The following is a 17,410-nucleotide window of genomic DNA, read 5'->3' as shown; positions in this document are numbered from 1 at the left end:
GAGGCTCCTGCTCGCACTCACATATGTGAACCCTAATACTCTCTCAGTCCTCAAAGAGAGACCTCGAGAAGGAGACTTGCTGAAGCAAAGCCACAAGGGTCTCTGAGGTTTCCCTGGCCCTGCGCCCCTGTCCTGCCTGGCTGATGTCAGCATCTCTCTCTGAGGTAATCACCTCCCTAACACCTTTGACCAATAGGTTGAGCTCCTGCAAAAGGCCTTTGTGATGTCACTGCCGCACCCACCCATCCCCGGAAAAGCTAATGTCCTGCTGCTGGCCTGACACTTTGAAGGTTTGAGCTACTCTCTGTGGATCACCCCACTCAATGCCTCTTCATTCTACGAAGCAAGCCGGCTAGACAGTAAAACATCAGAGGCTGCTCCCAATGCTACACTCAGTGTTTCCAAAATTAGGGGACTTTATGGCCACAAGAGACCTTTAGAGCATCTCATCTAACCCCTTGCATATCATAGGCTTGCTGTATAGTATAATAGTTACTTTTTGGGCACACACATTCCAGAAAGGCATCTAGTCTTCCTTCAATGACATCAAGAGATGGAGAATCCACCACTTTCCCTTTTAGTGAGTGCCAGGGGGCTCCATTTCCCCTTCCACTAGCTCGCCATTTACAGGGAGACAGAGCAGTACCTGCAGCAGGGAGCGGGAGTTGCTGAAGGCCTGAGAGGCGCAGCCCCTGCACCGTCTCAGGCACCTGGCGCAAGTGGCGGATGATGCGGGTGCATCACTTTGGTCGTGACGTCCTCCTCCTGCAAGGGAACAAGAACCTGTCAGAGACTCAAACGCCCTGAGGAATCAGGGGGAATTAAGGGCACCTGGAACCAGCAGTATTTCCACTCAGCACCTGCCCACCACTGAGGCATGAATTCACCTCCTGAACCCCAGAATGGAGTCTTCTTGTCCTTTCTAGTAACCTCCAGTGCCAACCCCCCTCCTTGAAGGATGAGCTCCTGCTACCTCCCCCTCAGTGCCCTTGACAGCTGTTCCACCTCCAAACCACAGCTCAAGTTATCAGAACCCTCTTCTCCACCCCCACCCAGGTTGGGCAGGGAGGCGGATCTAGCAGGGGGGGCAGGAGGGATTCTGCCAGCAGTGAAGTGCGTTGCGGGGAGGTTGATATATTGTCTGAAGTCATCCCAGACACTAATGCTAAGCCACAGGATGGCAGCATCTAGTGTCAGTGGAGTCCAAGCACTATTTCAACCATACAATTTTGGATGAACTCCTCACAAGGGGAGGTGAAGAGCACCCCCAGCAACACACACACAAACACACACAAACACCACTCCTGGTGGTGAAAGGGGAACAGGAGAAAGGACAAAAGAAGTAAGAGATGAAGAGAAAGGAAGGAGGGATGGAGGAAAAGGTAAAACGAAAAGGACAAACCCTAATGTCCCCAGTGATTCTACGGGACAAAATCCCAGGGAGGGAATAAAATTCTGCCATCTTAAACTACTGTTTTCCATGCCTAGAATTCAGCTGGCACCAGATGGATCAGACTGAGCAGGTTCCAAAACCTCTTGGAGGCTCTTACCTTCTAAAAAGAGACGTCTGTTTTCTAGTAAAATCAGTAAAAGGGAAGGAGAAAACTCGAAAGAGGCTCCTGCTCACACTCACGTACGTCAACCCTAACACTCTCTCAGTCCTCAAAGAGAGACCTCGAGAAGGAGACTTGCTGAAGCAAAGCCACAGGGGTCTCTGAGGTTTCCCTGGCCCTGTGCTCCTGTCCTGCCAGGCTGATGTCAGCATCTCTCTCTGAGGTCACCACCTCCCTAACACCTTTGACCAATAGGCTGACGTCCTGCAAAAGGCCTTTGTGATATCACTGCCACACCCACCCTTCCCCGGAAGTGCTAATGTCCTGCTGCTGGCCTGACACTTTGAAGGTTTGAGCTACTCTCTGTGGATCACCCCACTCAATGCCTGTTCATTCTAGGAAGCAAGCCGGCTAGACGGTAAAACATCAGAGGCTGCTCCCAATGCTACACTCAGTGTTTCCAAAATTAGGGGACTTTATGGCCACAAGAGACCTTTAGAGCATCTCATCTAACCCCTTGCATATCATAGGCTTGCTGTATAGTATAATAGTTACTTTTTGGGCACACACATTCCAGAAAGGCATCTAGTCTTCCTTCAATGACATCAAGAGATGGAGAATCCACCACTTTCCCTTTTAGTGAGTGCCATGGGGCTCCATTTCCCCTTCCACTAGCTCCCCATTTACAGTGAGCCAGAGCAGTACCTGCAGCAGGGAGCGGGAGTTGCTGATGGCCTCAGAGGCACAGCCCCTGCAGTGTCTCAGGAATCTGGCGCAAGTGCCGGATGATGCGGAGCTGGTGCATCACTTTGGCCGTGACGTCCTCCTGCTGCAAGGGAACGAGAACCTGTCAGAGACTCAAACGCCCCGAGGAATCAGCGGGAATTAAGGGCACCTGGAACCAGCACTACTTCCACCCATCACCTGCCCACCATTGAGGGATAAATTCACCTCCTGAACCCCAGAATGGAGTCTTCTTGTCCTTTCTAGTAACCTCCAGTGCCAACCCCCCTCCTTGAAGGATGAGCTCCTGCTATCTCCCCCTCAGTGCCCTTGACAGCTGTTCCACCTCCAAACCACAGCTCAAGTTATTAGTACCTTTGGACACAGACTGGCTAACCTAGCGAGGAGGGCTTTAAACTAGGTTCGACGGGGACAGGAAAGCAAAGCCCACAGGTAAGTGGGGAACATGGAGACTAGGGAGATGGGTCAAAAACGAGAGGGAGTGTGGGCTATATTGTCAGAGGGAAAGGAGGGTCAGGACAAAACTGGGAGGAAAGATCAAACCAGTATCTTAGATGCCTATATACAAATGCGAGAAGTATGGGGAATAAGCAGGAAGAACTGGAAGTGCTAATAAATAAATACAACTATGACATTGTTGGCATCACTGAAACTTGGTGGGATAATACACGATTGGAATGTTGGTGTGGATGGGTACAGCTTGCTCAGGAAGGATAGACAGGGGAAAAAGGGAGGAGGTGTTGCCTTGTATATTAAAAACGTACACACTTGGACTGAGGTAGAGATGGACATAGGAGACGGAAGTGTTGAGAGTCTCTGGGTTAGGCTAAAAGGGGTAAAAAACAAGGGAGATGTCATGCTAGGAGTCTACTACAGGCCACCTAACCAGGTGGAAGAGGTGGATGAGGCTTTTTTTAAGCAACTAACAAAATCATCCAAAGCCCAAGATTTGGTGCTGATGGGGGACTTCAACTATCCGGATATATGTTGGGAAAATAACACAGCGGGGCACAGACTATCCAACAAATTCCTGGACTGCATTGGAGACAACTTTTTATTTCAGAAGGTTGAAAAAGCTACTAGGGGGGAAGCTGTTCTAGACTTGATTTTAACAAATAGGGAGGAACTCGTTGAGAATTTGAAAGTAGAAGGCAGCCTGGGTGAAAGTGATCATGAAATCATAGAGTTTGCAATTCTAAGGAAGGGTAGAAGGGAGAACAGCAAAATAGAGACAATGGATTTCAGGAAGGCAGATTTTGGTAAGCTCAGAGAGCTGATAGGTAAGGTCCCATGGGAATCAAGACTGAGGGGAAAAACAACTGAAGAGAGTTGGCAGTTTTTCAAAGGGACACTATTAAGGGCCCAAAAGCAAGCTATTCCGCTGGTTAGGAAAGATAGAAAATGTGGCAAAAGACCACCTTGGCTTAACCATGAGATCTTGCATGATCTAAAAAATAAAAAGCAGTCATATAAAAAATGGAAACTGGGACAGATTACAAAGGATGAATATTGGCAAACAACACAGGAATGCAGGGGCAAGATTAGAAAGGCAAAGGCACAAAATGAGCTCAAACTAGCTACGGGAATAAAGGGAAACAAGAAGACTTTTTATCAATACATTAGAAGCAAGAGAAAGACCAAAGACAGGGTAGGCCCACTGCTTAGTGAAGAGGAAGAAACAGTAACAGGAAACTTGGAAATGGCGGAGATGCTTAATGACTTCTTTGTTTCGGTCTTCACCGAGAAGTCTGAAGGAATGCCTAACATAGTGAATGCTAATGGGAAGGGGGTAGGTTTAGCAGATAAAATAAAAAAAGAACAAGTTAAAAATCACTTAGAAAAGTTAGATGCCTGCAAGTCACCCGGGCCTGATGAAATGCATCCTAGAATACTCAAGGAGCTAATAGAGGAGGTATCTGAGCCTCTAGCTATTATCTTTGGAAAATCATGGGAGACGGGAGAGATTCCAGAAGACTGGAAAAGGGCAAATATAGTGCCCATCTATAAAAAGGGAAATAAAAACAACCCAGGAAACTACAGACCAGTGAGTTTAACTTCTGTGCCAGGGAAGATAATGGAGCAAGTAATTAAGGAAATCATCTGCAAACACTTGGAAGGTGGTAAGGTGATAGGGAACAGCCAGCATGGATTTGTGAAGAACAAATCATGTCAAACCAATCTGATAGCTTTCTTTGCTAGGATACCGAGTCTTGTGGATAAGGGAGAAGCGGTGGATGTGGTATACCTAGACTTCAGTAAGGCATTTGATAGGGTCTCGCATGATATTCTTATCGATAAACTAGGCAAATACAACTTAGATGGGACTACTATAAAGTGGGTGCATAACTGGCTGGATAACCGTACTCAGAGAGTAGTTATTAATGGTTCCCAATCCTGCTGGAAAGGTATAACAAGCGGGGTTCCGCAGGGGTCTGTTTTGGGACCGGCTCTGTTCAATATCTTCATCAACGACTTAGATATTGGCATAGAAAGTACGCTTATTACATTTGCAGATGATACCAAACTGGGAGGGATTGCAACTGCTTTGGAGGATAGGGTCATAATTCAAAATGATATGGACAAATTGGAGAAATGGTCTGAGGTAAATAGGATGACCTGTTAACAAAGACAAATGCACAGTGCTCCACTTAGGAAGGAACAATCAGTTTCACACATACAGAATGGGAAGAGACTGTCTAGGAAGGAGTACGGCTGAAAGTGATCTAGGCGTTATAGTGGACCACAAGCTAAATATGAGTCAACAGTGTGATGCTGTTGCCAAAAAAGCAAACCTGATTCTGGGATGCATTAACAGGTGTGTTGTGAGCAAGACATGAAAAGTCATTCTTGCGCTCTACTCTGCGCTGGTTAGGCCTCAACTGGAGTATTGTGTCCAGTTCTGGGCACCACATTTCAAGGAAGATGTGGAGAAGTTGGAGAGGGTCCAGCATGGTCTAAACAGTATTTGGTCCTGCCATGAGGGCAGGGGACTGGACTCAATGACCTCTCGAGGTCCCTTCCTGTCCTAGAATCTATGAATCTATGAAGGAGGCAACAACCTGTCATGTGTGATCTAAGGAGCAGGAAAAGAATCTGGGAATTACCTTTTGTAAAATCTCATCTTCCGAAAACCTGTGGAAATAGCTGATTCAAGAAGTTGTTGACAGATGGATAGTACGCGTCTATCAGCTCCTGGGTTCACTGGTCGTTGTCAACCAAGCAAGTTGGCAGACTGAAGGCAGGGCAAGAATGCTGAACCAGAACGGTCTTTGCTCTTGTCACACATGACATCACAATAAACTTATGCATACACACACACACACAGGCATACAGACAGAGGCTGGTACCATTAGCAACAGGAATTTTGATTTCTGGGAGGGACTGACAAAGGACTGATACTTTGCATGGACAGAATATATCACATTGTACCTGGGGAGTCACAAAGTAGTTTACAAACTTTGAATTCAAGGAGCCTGACAGCTGCCCTGAGCAAGACCAGGTGAAGGTGGGGCTGTACTGAGGGGTCTGCGAGCTGCAGCGGGACGAGCTGGACTGGGTTTCGCTCTGGTGGAGCAGGTGAGAGGGTCTGGGGGCCAGTGCATTGGGGGAGGGGCTGTCACCCCAGTGGCCGAAGCCCAGAGCACTGACCCCCTCACCCGTCTTGTGGCTGAAGTCCAGAGCCCCAACCTCCCTCCCTGCCCTCCTGTGGATGAGTCACAGAGCCCAGACCCCCCCCCACTCCCCTCCACCTCCCCAGCGGCTGAAGCTTGGAGCCCTGATCTCCCCCACATGGCAGCCGAAGACCAGGTCTCTTCCCTTCATCTCTCTTGGTGGCTTGAGCTTGGACCACAAGCCCGGAGTCCTCCCTCCCCGCCTCCGCCCTGGGTGCTATAGCCCAGATCCTGGAGTCTCTACCCAGTTGTGAGAGACCAGAGTCCCAAACCCAGAGCTCCCCCTCCATCGATCAAGCCTGGAGCCCTGAGCCCATCCCCACCCCCGGGAGTTGTTTCGGAAGATGGTACACGCCTATGTAGGGCCCTATGAAATCTCTTTTATTATTGGGGATTTTCCAATTTAGTTTTTTCTGAGTTTTGTCCTTTCCATTTCTTAAAAATTAATTCCGTCTTTCTGGTTTTTGTGTTAATCACAATTGTTTGATACACTGACCACAGTTAAGTAGCTTTACTATAAATGCACACAAATGTTCAGAAATGGCTTGCAAGGGGAGAAACTGATTTTACTAAAAGAATCCTACAATTTAAACAAAACTTCCTGCAGCTGCCCAGAGTACGGTAAAAGTGAGATTTTTAACTCACCTTTTAAAGTAGCCGTCAGTAACACGACCAACTGACATTGCTGAACAGTGACACTACAGTCCACAGCAGTGTGTGTGTGCATGGGGGAGGGAGGTTGTGGGGGAGTGGAGTTTGTGTGTGTGTGTTGGGGGAGAGTATGTATGGGTGTGTTGGGGAGTGGGGGAGGAGTGTGTGTGTGTGGGTGGGGTGGCCGTGGGTGGAAGTTTATGGGGCGCAATGGAGGTGAGTGTGTGGGGGTGGGTGGAAATTTGTGGGGGCAGTGGAGGTGAGGGCAGGGGCGGGTGGAAGTTTGTGGGGGCAGTGGAGGTGAGGGCGGGGGCGCGGGTGGAAGTTTGTGGGGGCAGTGGAGGTGAGGGTGAGGGTGAGGGCGGGGGCGCGGGTGGAAGTTTGTGGGGGCAGTGGAGGTGAGGGTGAGGGCGGGGGCGGGTGGAAGTTTGTGGGCGCAGTGGAGGTGAGGGGGGGCGGGTGGAAGTTTGTGGGCGCAGTGGAGGTGAGGGGGGCGGGTGGAAGTTTGTGGGCGCAGTGGAGGTGAGGGGGGCGGGTGGAAGTTTGTGAGGGCAGTGGAGGTGAGGGCAGGGGCGGGTGGAAGTTTGTGGGGGCAGTGGAGGTGAGGGCGGGGGCGGGTGGAAGTTTGTGGGGGCAGTGGAGGTGAGGGTGGGGGCGGGTGGAAGTTTGTGGGCGCAGTGGAGGTGGGGGGGGCGGGTGGAAGTTTGTGGGCGCAGTGGAGGTGAGGGCGGGGGCGGGTGGAAGTTTGTGGGGGCAGTGGAGGTGAGGGCAGTGGAGATGAGGGCGGGGGCGCGGGTGGAAGTTTGTGGGGGCAGTGGAGGTGAGGGTGAGGGCGGGGGCGGGTGGAAGTTTGTGGGCGCAGTGGAGGTGAGGGGGGGCGGGTGGAAGTTTGTGGGCGCAGTGGAGGTGAGGGGGGCGGGTGGAAGTTTGTGGGGGCAGTGGAGGTGAGGGTGAGGGTGAGGGCGGGGGCGCGGGTGGAAGTTTGTGGGGGCAGTGGAGGTGAGGGCGGGGGCGGGTGGAAGTTTGTGGGGGCAGTGGAGGTGAGGGCGGGGGCGGGTGGAAGTTTGTGGGCGCAGTGGAGGTGAGGGGGGGCGGGTGGAAGTTTGTGGGCGCAGTGGAGGTGAGGGCGGGGGCGGGTGGAAGTTTGTGGGGGCAGTGGAGGTGAGGGCGGGGGCGCGGGTGGAAGTTTGTGGGGGCAGTGGAGGTGAGGGTGAGGGCGGGGGCGCGGGTGGAAGTTTGTGGGGGCAGTGGAGGTGAGGGTGAGGGCGGGGGCGCGGGTGGAAGTTTGTGGGGGCAGTGGGGGTGAGGTTGAGGACGGGGGCGGGTGGAAGTTTGTGGGCGCAGTGGAGGTGAGGGCGGGGGCGGGTGGAAGTCTGTGGGGGCAGTGGAGGTGAAGGTGAGGGTGAGGGCGGGGGCGCGGGTGGAAGTTTGCGGGGGCAGTGGGAGTGAGGGGGGGCGGGTGGAAGTTTGTGGGTGCAGTGGAGGTGGGGGGGGCGGGTGGAAGTTTGTGGGGGCAGTGGAGGTGAGGGCGGGGGCGGGTGGAAGTTTGTGGGGGCAGTGGAGGTGAGGGCGGGGGCGGGTGGAAGTTTGTGGGGGCAGTGGAGGTGAGGGCGGGGGCGGGTGGAAGTTTGTGGGGGCAGTGGAGGTGAGGGTGGGGGCGCGGGTGGAAGTTTGTGGGGGCAGTGGAGGTGAGGGTGAGGGCGGGGGTGCGGGTGGAAGTTTGTGGGGACAGTGGGGGTGAGGTTGAGGGCGGGGGCGGGTGGAAGTTTGTGGGCGCAGTGGAGGTGAGGGGGGCAGGTGGAAGTTTGTGGGCGCAGTGGAGGTGAGGGGGGCGGGTGGAAGTTTGTGGGGGCAGTGGAGGTGAGGGCGGGGGCAGGTGGAAGTTTGTGGGGGCAGTGGAGGTGAGGGCGGGGGCGGGTGGAAGTTTGTGGGGGCAGTGGAGGTGAGGGCGGGGGGGCGGGTGGAAGTTTGTGGGAGAAACTGATTTTACTAAAAGAATCCTACAATTTAAACAAAACTTCCTGCAGCTGCCCAGAGTACGGTAAAAGTGAGATTTTTAACTCACCTTTTAAAGTAGCCGTCAGTAACACGACCAACTGACATTGCTGAACAGTGACACTACAGTCCACAGCAGTGTGTGTGTGCATGGGGGAGGGAGGTTGTGGGGGAGTGGAGTTTGTGTGTGTGTGTTGGGGGAGAGTATGTATGGGTGTGTTGGGGAGTGGGGGAGGAGTGTGTGTGTGTGGGTGGGGTGGCCGTGGGTGGAAGTTTATGGGGCGCAATGGAGGTGAGTGTGTGGGGGTGGGTGGAAATTTGTGGGGGCAGTGGAGGTGAGGGCAGGGGCGGGTGGAAGTTTGTGGGGGCAGTGGAGGTGAGGGCGGGGGCGCGGGTGGAAGTTTGTGGGGGCAGTGGAGGTGAGGGTGAGGGTGAGGGCGGGGGGCGCGGGTGGAAGTTTGTGGGGGCAGTGGAGGTGAGGGTGAGGGCGGGGGCGGGTGGAAGTTTGTGGGCGCAGTGGAGGTGAGGGGGGGCGGGTGGAAGTTTGTGGGCGCAGTGGAGGTGAGGGGGGCGGGTGGAAGTTTGTGGGCGCAGTGGAGGTGAGGGGGGCGGGTGGAAGTTTGTGAGGGCAGTGGAGGTGAGGGCAGGGGCGGGTGGAAGTTTGTGGGGGCAGTGGAGGTGAGGGCGGGGGCGGGTGGAAGTTTGTGGGGGCAGTGGAGGTGAGGGTGGGGGCGGGTGGAAGTTTGTGGGCGCAGTGGAGGTGGGGGGGGCGGGTGGAAGTTTGTGGGCGCAGTGGAGGTGAGGGCGGGGGCGGGTGGAAGTTTGTGGGGGCAGTGGAGGTGAGGGCAGTGGAGATGAGGGCGGGGGCGCGGGTGGAAGTTTGTGGGGGCAGTGGAGGTGAGGGTGAGGGCGGGGGCGGGTGGAAGTTTGTGGGCGCAGTGGAGGTGAGGGGGGGCGGGTGGAAGTTTGTGGGCGCAGTGGAGGTGAGGGGGGCGGGTGGAAGTTTGTGGGGGCAGTGGAGGTGAGGGTGAGGGTGAGGGCGGGGGCGCGGGTGGAAGTTTGTGGGGGCAGTGGAGGTGAGGGCGGGGGCGGGTGGAAGTTTGTGGGGGCAGTGGAGGTGAGGGGGGGCGGGTGGAAGTTTGTGGGCGCAGTGGAGGTGAGGGCGGGGGCGGGTGGAAGTTTGTGGGGGCAGTGGAGGTGAGGGCGGGGGCGCGGGTGGAAGTTTGTGGGGGCAGTGGAGGTGAGGGTGAGGGCGGGGGCGCGGGTGGAAGTTTGTGGGGGCAGTGGAGGTGAGGGTGAGGGCGGGGGCGCGGGTGGAAGTTTGTGGGGGCAGTGGGGGTGAGGTTGAGGACGGGGGCGGGTGGAAGTTTGTGGGCGCAGTGGAGGTGAGGGCGGGGGCGGGTGGAAGTCTGTGGGGGCAGTGGAGGTGAAGGTGAGGGTGAGGGCGGGGGCGCGGGTGGAAGTTTGCGGGGGCAGTGGGAGTGAGGGGGGGCGGGTGGAAGTTTGTGGGTGCAGTGGAGGTGGGGGGGGCGGGTGGAAGTTTGTGGGGGCAGTGGAGGTGAGGGCGGGGGCGGGTGGAAGTTTGTGGGGGCAGTGGAGGTGAGGGCGGGGGCGGGTGGAAGTTTGTGGGGGCAGTGGAGGTGAGGGCGGGGGCGGGTGGAAGTTTGTGGGGGCAGTGGAGGTGAGGGTGAGGGCGGGGGTGCGGGTGGAAGTTTGTGGGGACAGTGGGGGTGAGGTTGAGGGCGGGGGCGGGTGGAAGTTTGTGGGCGCAGTGGAGGTGAGGGGGGCAGGTGGAAGTTTGTGGGCGCAGTGGAGGTGAGGGGGGCGGGTGGAAGTTTGTGGGGGCAGTGGAGGTGAGGGCGGGGGCAGGTGGAAGTTTGTGGGGGCAGTGGAGGTGAGGGCGGGGGCGGGTGGAAGTTTGTGGGGGCAGTGGAGGTGAGGGCGGGGGGCGGGTGGAAGTTTGTGGGCGCAGTGGAGGGGGGCGGGTGGAAGTTTGGGGGCGCAGTGGAGATGAGGGGAGGGCGGGTGGAAGTTTGGGGGCGCAGTGGAGGTGAGGGGAGGGGGGGTGGAAGTTTGGGGGCGCAGTGGAGCGGAGGGCGGGTGGAAGTTTGGGGGCGCAGTGGAGGGGAGGGGGACTGGGGGCGGTGGGGCAGTCAGGAGGCCGGGGGAGCTGGAGCTGCCTGAGCAGGGCTGAGCTGACGGGAGAGAAGCAGCCCAGGGAGCTCTGTGTCCCGGGGCCGGGCGGAGCGGCTCGGGGAGAAGCGGATGCTCTGTCCCCCGTGAGCGCCCCGGCCCCGGGGGCAGCGGGGGACCGGGACCGAGCCCAGCGACGGGCCGGGCAGCGATGTCCTGGGGCTGAAAGTGCCACTTAGACCGGACCGGGCACCGCGACTGAGCGCCCCGGGGCCCCCGAGCCGAGCCAAGCCGGGCGGGGCGGGACGCCCCTGGGTGTGCGGAGCCGGACCAACCTCCGCGGGGCGCGGGCACCGCGCTCGGCCCCGCCCCCAGCCCCGCCCTGCTCCGCTCGGCCCCGCCCCCACCCCGACCCCGACCCGCCCCTGCTCCGACCCCGTACCCCGCCCCGCCCCTGCTCCGACCCCGCCCCCAGCACAGCCCTGCTCCGACCCGCTCCGCCCCGCCCCCAGCCCCGCACTGCTCCGCTCGGCCCCGCCCCCAACCCCGACCCGCTCCGCCCCGCCCCCAGACCCGCACTGCTCCGCTCGGCCCCGCCCCCAACCCTGACCCGCTCTGCCACGCCCCCAGCCCCGCCCTGCTCCGCTCGGCCCCGCCCCCAGACCGTATCCCGCCCCGCCCCTGCTCCGACCCGCTCTGCCCCGCCCCCAGCCCCGACCCGCTCTGCCCCGCCCCCCAGCCGCAACATGCCCCGCCCACTGCGAGCTCCTTTCGCCTCCCTAGCGCCCCCGACCCTGAAACTCCTCTACCTAGGCTGAGGCCGGAAGCGGAAGTGAGTGCGGCGCACAGGACGCCATTAGGAGAAGGTCAGAGGCGCCAGAAGGTGGGTGGGGCCGTTTCGTGCGGCTTCTGCCAGCCCCGGTGCATTGTGGGATTCCTCCTCCCTCCCAGCGAGTGTCTGCTGTTCTCAGTCACGTGTTGCCCTCGCGCCACAAGGAGCCCGGCCCCGCCCCCGCGGCTGAGTCTGCGCCCGTGGGGCCCCTCAGCCCCCCTCCCCTCCCCCACCCGCTCCCTAGTGCCCCGACATCCCCCTCAGCCCCCCTCCCCTCCCGCTCCCTAGTGCCCCGACATCCCCCTCAGCCCCCCTCCCCTCCCGCTCCCTAGTGCCCCGACATCCCCCTCAGCCCCCCCTCCCCTCCCCCACCCGCTCCCTAGTGCCCCGACATCCCCCTCAGCCCCCCCATCCCCTCCCCCACCCGCTCCCTAGTGCCCAGACATCCCCCTCAGCTCCCCCCTCCCCCACCCGCTCCCTAGTGCCCCGACATCCCCCTCAGCCCCCATCCCCTCCCCCACCCCCTCCCTAGTGCCCCGACCTCCCCCTCAGCCCCCATCCCCTCCCCCACCCCCTCCCTAGTGCCCCGACATCCCCCTCAGCCCCCATCCCCTCCCCCACCCGCTCCCTAGTGCCCCGGCATCCCCCTCAGCTCCCCCCTCCCCCACCCGCTCCCTAGTGCCCCGACATCCCCCTCAGCCCCCATCCCCTCCCCCACCCGCTCCCTAGTGCCCCGACATCCCCCTCATCTCCCCCCTCCCCCACCCGCTCCCTAGTGCCCCGACATCCCCTCAGCCCCCCATCCCCTCCCCCACCCGCTCCCTAGTGCCCCGACATCCCCCTCAGCTCCCCCCTCCCCTCCCCCACCCGCTCCCTAGCGCCCCGACATCCCCCTCAGCCCCCCTCCCCTCCCGCACCCTAGTGCCCCGACATCCCCCTCAGCCCCCCTCCCCTCCCCCACCCGCTCCCTAGTGCCCCGACATCCCCCTCAGCCCCCATCACCTCCCCCACCCGCTCCCTAGTGCCCCGACATCCCCCTCAGCCCCCATCCCCTCCCCCACCCGCTCCCTAGTGCCCCGACATCCCCCTCAGCCCCCCCATCCCCTCCCCCACCCGCTCCCTAGTACCCCGACATCCCCCTCAGCCCCCCCATCCCCTCCCCCACCCGCTCCCTAGTGCCCCGACCTCCCCCTCAGCCCCCCTCCCCCACCCGCTCCCTAGTGCCCCGACATCCCCCTCAGCTCCCCCTCCCCTCCCCCACCCGCTCCCTAGTGCCCCGACATCCCCCTCAGCTCCCCCTCCCCTCCCCCACCCGCTCCCTAGTGCCCCGACATCCCCCTCAGCCCCCATCCCCTCCCCCACCCGCTCCCTAGTGCCCCGACATCTCCCTCAGCTCCCATCCCCTCCCCCACCCGCTCCCTAGTGCCCCGACATCCCCCTCAGCCCCATCCCCTCCCCCACCCGCTCCCTAGTGCCCCGACATCCCCCTCAGCTCCCCCTCCCCTCCCCCACCCGCTCCCTAGTGCCCCGACATCCCCCTCAGCTCCCCCTCCCCTCCCCCACCCGCTCCCTAGTGCCCCGACATCCCCCTCAGCCCCCATCCCCTCCCCCACCCGCTCCCTAGTGCCCCGACATCCCCCTCAGCTCCCCCTCCCCTCCCCCACCCGCTCCCTAGTGCCCCGACATCTCCCTCAGCTCCCCCTCCCCTCCCCCACCCGCTCCCTAGTGCCCCGACATCCCCCTCAGCCCCCATCCCCTCCCCCACCCGCTCCCTAGTGCCCCGACATCCCCCTCACCCCCATCCCCTCCCCCACCCGCTCCCTAGTGCCCAGACATCCCCCTCAGCTCCCATCCCCTCCCCCACCCGCTCCCTAGTGCCCAGACATCCCCCTCAGCCCCCATCCCCTCCCCCACCCGCTCTCTAGTGCCCCGACATCCCCCTCAGCCCCCATCCCCTCCCCCACCCGCTCCCTAGTGCCCCGACATCCCCCTCAGCCCCCATCCCCTCCCCACCCGCTCCCTAGTGCCCCGACATCCCCCTCACCCCCATCCCCTCCCCCACCCGCTCCCTAGTGCCCCGACATCCCCCTCAGCTCCCATCCCCTCCCCCACCCGCTCCCTAGTGCCCCGACATCCCCCTCAGCCCCCATCCCCTCCCCCACCCGCTCCCTAGTGCCCCGACATCCCCCTCACCCCCATCCCCTCCCCCACCCGCTCCCTAGTGCCCAGACATCCCCCTCAGCCCCCCTCCCCTCCCCCACCCGCTCCCTAGTGCCCCGACATCCCCCTCAGCCCCCCTCCCCTCCCCCACCCGCTCCCTAGTGCCCCGACATCCCCCTCAGCCCCCATCCCCTCCCCCACCCGCTCCCTAGTGCCCCGACATCCCCCTCAGCCCCCCCATCCCCTCCCCCACCGCTCCCTAGTACCCCGACATCCCCCTCAGCCCCCCCATCCCCTCCCCCACCCGCTCCCTAGTGCCCCGACCTCCCCCTCAGCCCCCCTCCCCCACCCGCTCCCTAGTGCCCCGACATCCCCCTCAGCTCCCATCCCCTCCCCCACCCGCTCCCTAGTGCCCCGACATCCCCCTCACCCCCATCCCCTCCCCCACCCGCTCCCTAGTGCTCCGACATCCCCCTCAGCCCCTTCCCCTCCCCCACCCACTCCCTAGTGCCCCGGCATCCCCCTCAGCTCCCCCTCCCCTCCCCCACCCGCTCCCTAGTGCCCCGACATCCCCCTCAGCCCCCATCCCCTCCCCCACCCGCTCCCTAGTGCCCCGACATCTCCCTCAGCTCCCCCTCCCCTCCCCCACCCGCTCCCTAGTGCCCCGACATCCCCCTCAGCTCCCCCTCCCCCACCCGCTCCCTAGTGCCCCGACATCCCCTCAGCCCCCCCTCCCCTCCCCCACCCGCTCCCTAGTGCCCCGACATCCCCCTCAGCCCCCCCATCCCCTCCCCCACCCGCTCCCTAGTGCCCAGACATCCCCCTCAGCTCCCCCCTCCCCCACCCGCTCCCTAGTGCCCCGACATCCCCCTCAGCCCCCATCCCCTCCCCCACCCCCTCCCTAGTGCCCCGACCTCCCCCTCAGCCCCCATCCCCTCCCCCACCCCCTCCCTAGTGCCCCGACATCCCCCTCAGCCCCCATCCCCTCCCCCACCCGCTCCCTAGTGCCCCGGCATCCCCCTCAGCTCCCCCCTCCCCCACCCGCTCCCTAGTGCCCCGACATCCCCCTCAGCCCCCATCCCCTCCCCCACCCGCTCCCTAGTGCCCCGACATCCCCCTCATCTCCCCCCTCCCCCACCCGCTCCCTAGTGCCCCGACATCCCCTCAGCCCCCATCCCCTCCCCCACCCGCTCCCTAGTGCCCCGACATCCCCCTCAGCTCCCCCCTCCCCTCCCCCACCCGCTCCCTAGCGCCCCGACATCCCCCTCAGCCCCCTCCCCTCCCGCACCCTAGTGCCCCGACATCCCCCTCAGCCCCCCTCCCCTCCCCCACCCGCTCCCTAGTGCCCCGACATCCCCCTCAGCCCCCATCACCTCCCCACCCGCTCCTAGTGCCCCGACATCCCCTCAGCCCCCATCCCCTCCCCCACCCGCTCCCTAGTGCCCCGACATCCCCCTCAGCCCCCCCATCCCCTCCCCCACCCGCTCCCTAGTACCCCGACATCCCCCTCAGCCCCCCCATCCCCTCCCCCACCCGCTCCCTAGTGCCCCGACCTCCCCCTCAGCCCCCCTCCCCCACCCGCTCCCTAGTGCCCCGACATCCCCCTCAGCTCCCCCTCCCCTCCCCCACCCGCTCCCTAGTGCCCCGACATCCCCCTCAGCTCCCCCTCCCCTCCCCCACCCGCTCCCTAGTGCCCCGACATCCCCCTCAGCCCCCATCCCCTCCCCCACCCGCTCCCTAGTGCCCCGACATCTCCCTCAGCTCCCATCCCCTCCCCCACCCGCTCCCTAGTGCCCCGACATCCCCCTCAGCCCCATCCCCTCCCCCACCCGCTCCCTAGTGCCCCGACATCCCCCTCAGCTCCCCCTCCCCTCCCCCACCCGCTCCCTAGTGCCCCGACATCCCCCTCAGCTCCCCCTCCCCTCCCCCACCCGCTCCCTAGTGCCCCGACATCCCCCTCAGCCCCCATCCCCTCCCCCACCCGCTCCCTAGTGCCCCGACATCCCCCTCAGCTCCCCCTCCCCTCCCCACCCGCTCCCTAGTGCCCCGACATCTCCCTCAGCTCCCCCTCCCCTCCCCCACCCGCTCCCTAGTGCCCCGACATCCCCCTCAGCCCCCATCCCCTCCCCCACCCGCTCCCTAGTGCCCCGACATCCCCCTCACCCCCATCCCCTCCCCCACCCGCTCCCTAGTGCCCAGACATCCCCCTCAGCTCCCATCCCCTCCCCCACCCGCTCCCTAGTGCCCAGACATCCCCCTCAGCCCCCATCCCCTCCCCCACCCGCTCTCTAGTGCCCCGACATCCCCCTCAGCCCCCATCCCCTCCCCCACCCGCTCCCTAGTGCCCCGACATCCCCCTCAGCCCCCATCCCCTCCCCCACCCGCTCCCTAGTGCCCCGACATCCCCCTCACCCCCATCCCCTCCCCCACCCGCTCCCTAGTGCCCCGACATCCCCCTCAGCTCCCATCCCCTCCCCCACCCGCTCCCTAGTGCCCCGACATCCCCCTCAGCCCCCATCCCCTCCCCCACCCGCTCCCTAGTGCCCCGACATCCCCCTCACCCCCATCCCCTCCCCCACCCGCTCCCTAGTGCCCAGACATCCCCCTCAGCCCCCCTCCCCTCCCCCACCCGCTCCCTAGTGCCCCGACATCCCCCTCAGCCCCCCTCCCCTCCCCCACCCGCTCCCTAGTGCCCCGACATCCCCCTCAGCCCCCATCCCCTCCCCCACCCGCTCCCTAGTGCCCCGACATCCCCCTCAGCCCCCCCATCCCCTCCCCCACCCGCTCCCTAGTACCCCGACATCCCCCTCAGCCCCCCCATCCCCTCCCCCACCCGCTCCCTAGTGCCCCGACCTCCCCCTCAGCCCCCCTCCCCCACCCGCTCCCTAGTGCCCCGACATCCCCCTCAGCTCCCATCCCCTCCCCCACCCGCTCCCTAGTGCCCCGACATCCCCCTCACCCCCATCCCCTCCCCCACCCGCTCCCTAGTGCTCCGACATCCCCCTCAGCCCCTTCCCCTCCCCCACCCACTCCCTAGTGCCCCGGCATCCCCCTCAGCTCCCCCTCCCCTCCCCCACCCGCTCCCTAGTGCCCCGACATCCCCCTCAGCCCCCATCCCCTCCCCCACCCGCTCCCTAGTGCCCCGACATCTCCCTCAGCTCCCCCTCCCCTCCCCCACCCGCTCCCTAGTGCCCTGGCATCCCCCTCAGCTCCCCCTCCCCTCCCCCACCCGCTCCCTAGTGCCCCGGCATCCCCCTCAGCCCCCATCCCCTCCCCCACCCGCTCCCTAGTGCCCAGACATCCCCCTCAGCCCCCATCCCCTCCCCCACCCGCTCCCTAGTGCCCAGACATCCCCCTCAGCCCCCATCCCCTCCACTCCCTAGTGCCCCGACATCTCCCTCAGCTCCCCCCCTCCCCCACCCGCTCCCTAGTGCCCCGACATCCCCCTCAGCTCCCCCTCCCCTCCCCCACCCGCTCCCTAGTGCCCCGACATCCCCCTCAGCCCCCATCCCCTCCCCCACCCGCTCCCTAGTGCCCCGACATCCCCCTCAGCTCCCATCCCCTCCCCCACCCGCTCCCTAGTGCCCCGGCATCCCCCTCAGCTCCCCCTCCCCTCCCCCACCCGCTCCCTAGTGCCCCGACATCCCCCTCAGCCCCCATCCCCTCCCCCA

The 17,410-nt window shown here is 62.6% G+C and overlaps 1 long non-coding RNA gene across 2 annotated transcripts; it reads right to left on the bottom strand.

Annotated features, from left to right (window-relative positions):
• Window positions 1–652: 652 nt before the first annotated feature.
• Window positions 653–11,673, bottom strand: LOC128828805 (uncharacterized). 2 transcript variants are annotated; one of them, XR_008443238.1, is made up of 3 exons: window positions 11,557–11,673; window positions 2,259–2,382; window positions 653–765 (listed from the first exon to the last, which is right to left on the bottom strand). It is a non-coding gene; the product is annotated as an uncharacterized LOC128828805 (long non-coding RNA). The 2 variants fall into 2 exon arrangements; XR_008443239.1 differs by lacking the exon at window positions 11,557–11,673 and adding an exon at window positions 6,614–6,698.
• Window positions 11,674–17,410: the final 5,737 nt, after the last annotated feature.

This window comes from Malaclemys terrapin, chromosome 24 (genome assembly GCF_027887155.1).
Source record: "Malaclemys terrapin pileata isolate rMalTer1 chromosome 24, rMalTer1.hap1, whole genome shotgun sequence".
Lineage (NCBI taxonomy): Eukaryota > Metazoa > Chordata > Testudines > Emydidae > Malaclemys > Malaclemys terrapin.
This window is presented reverse-complemented; position numbering and strand designations above follow the sequence as displayed.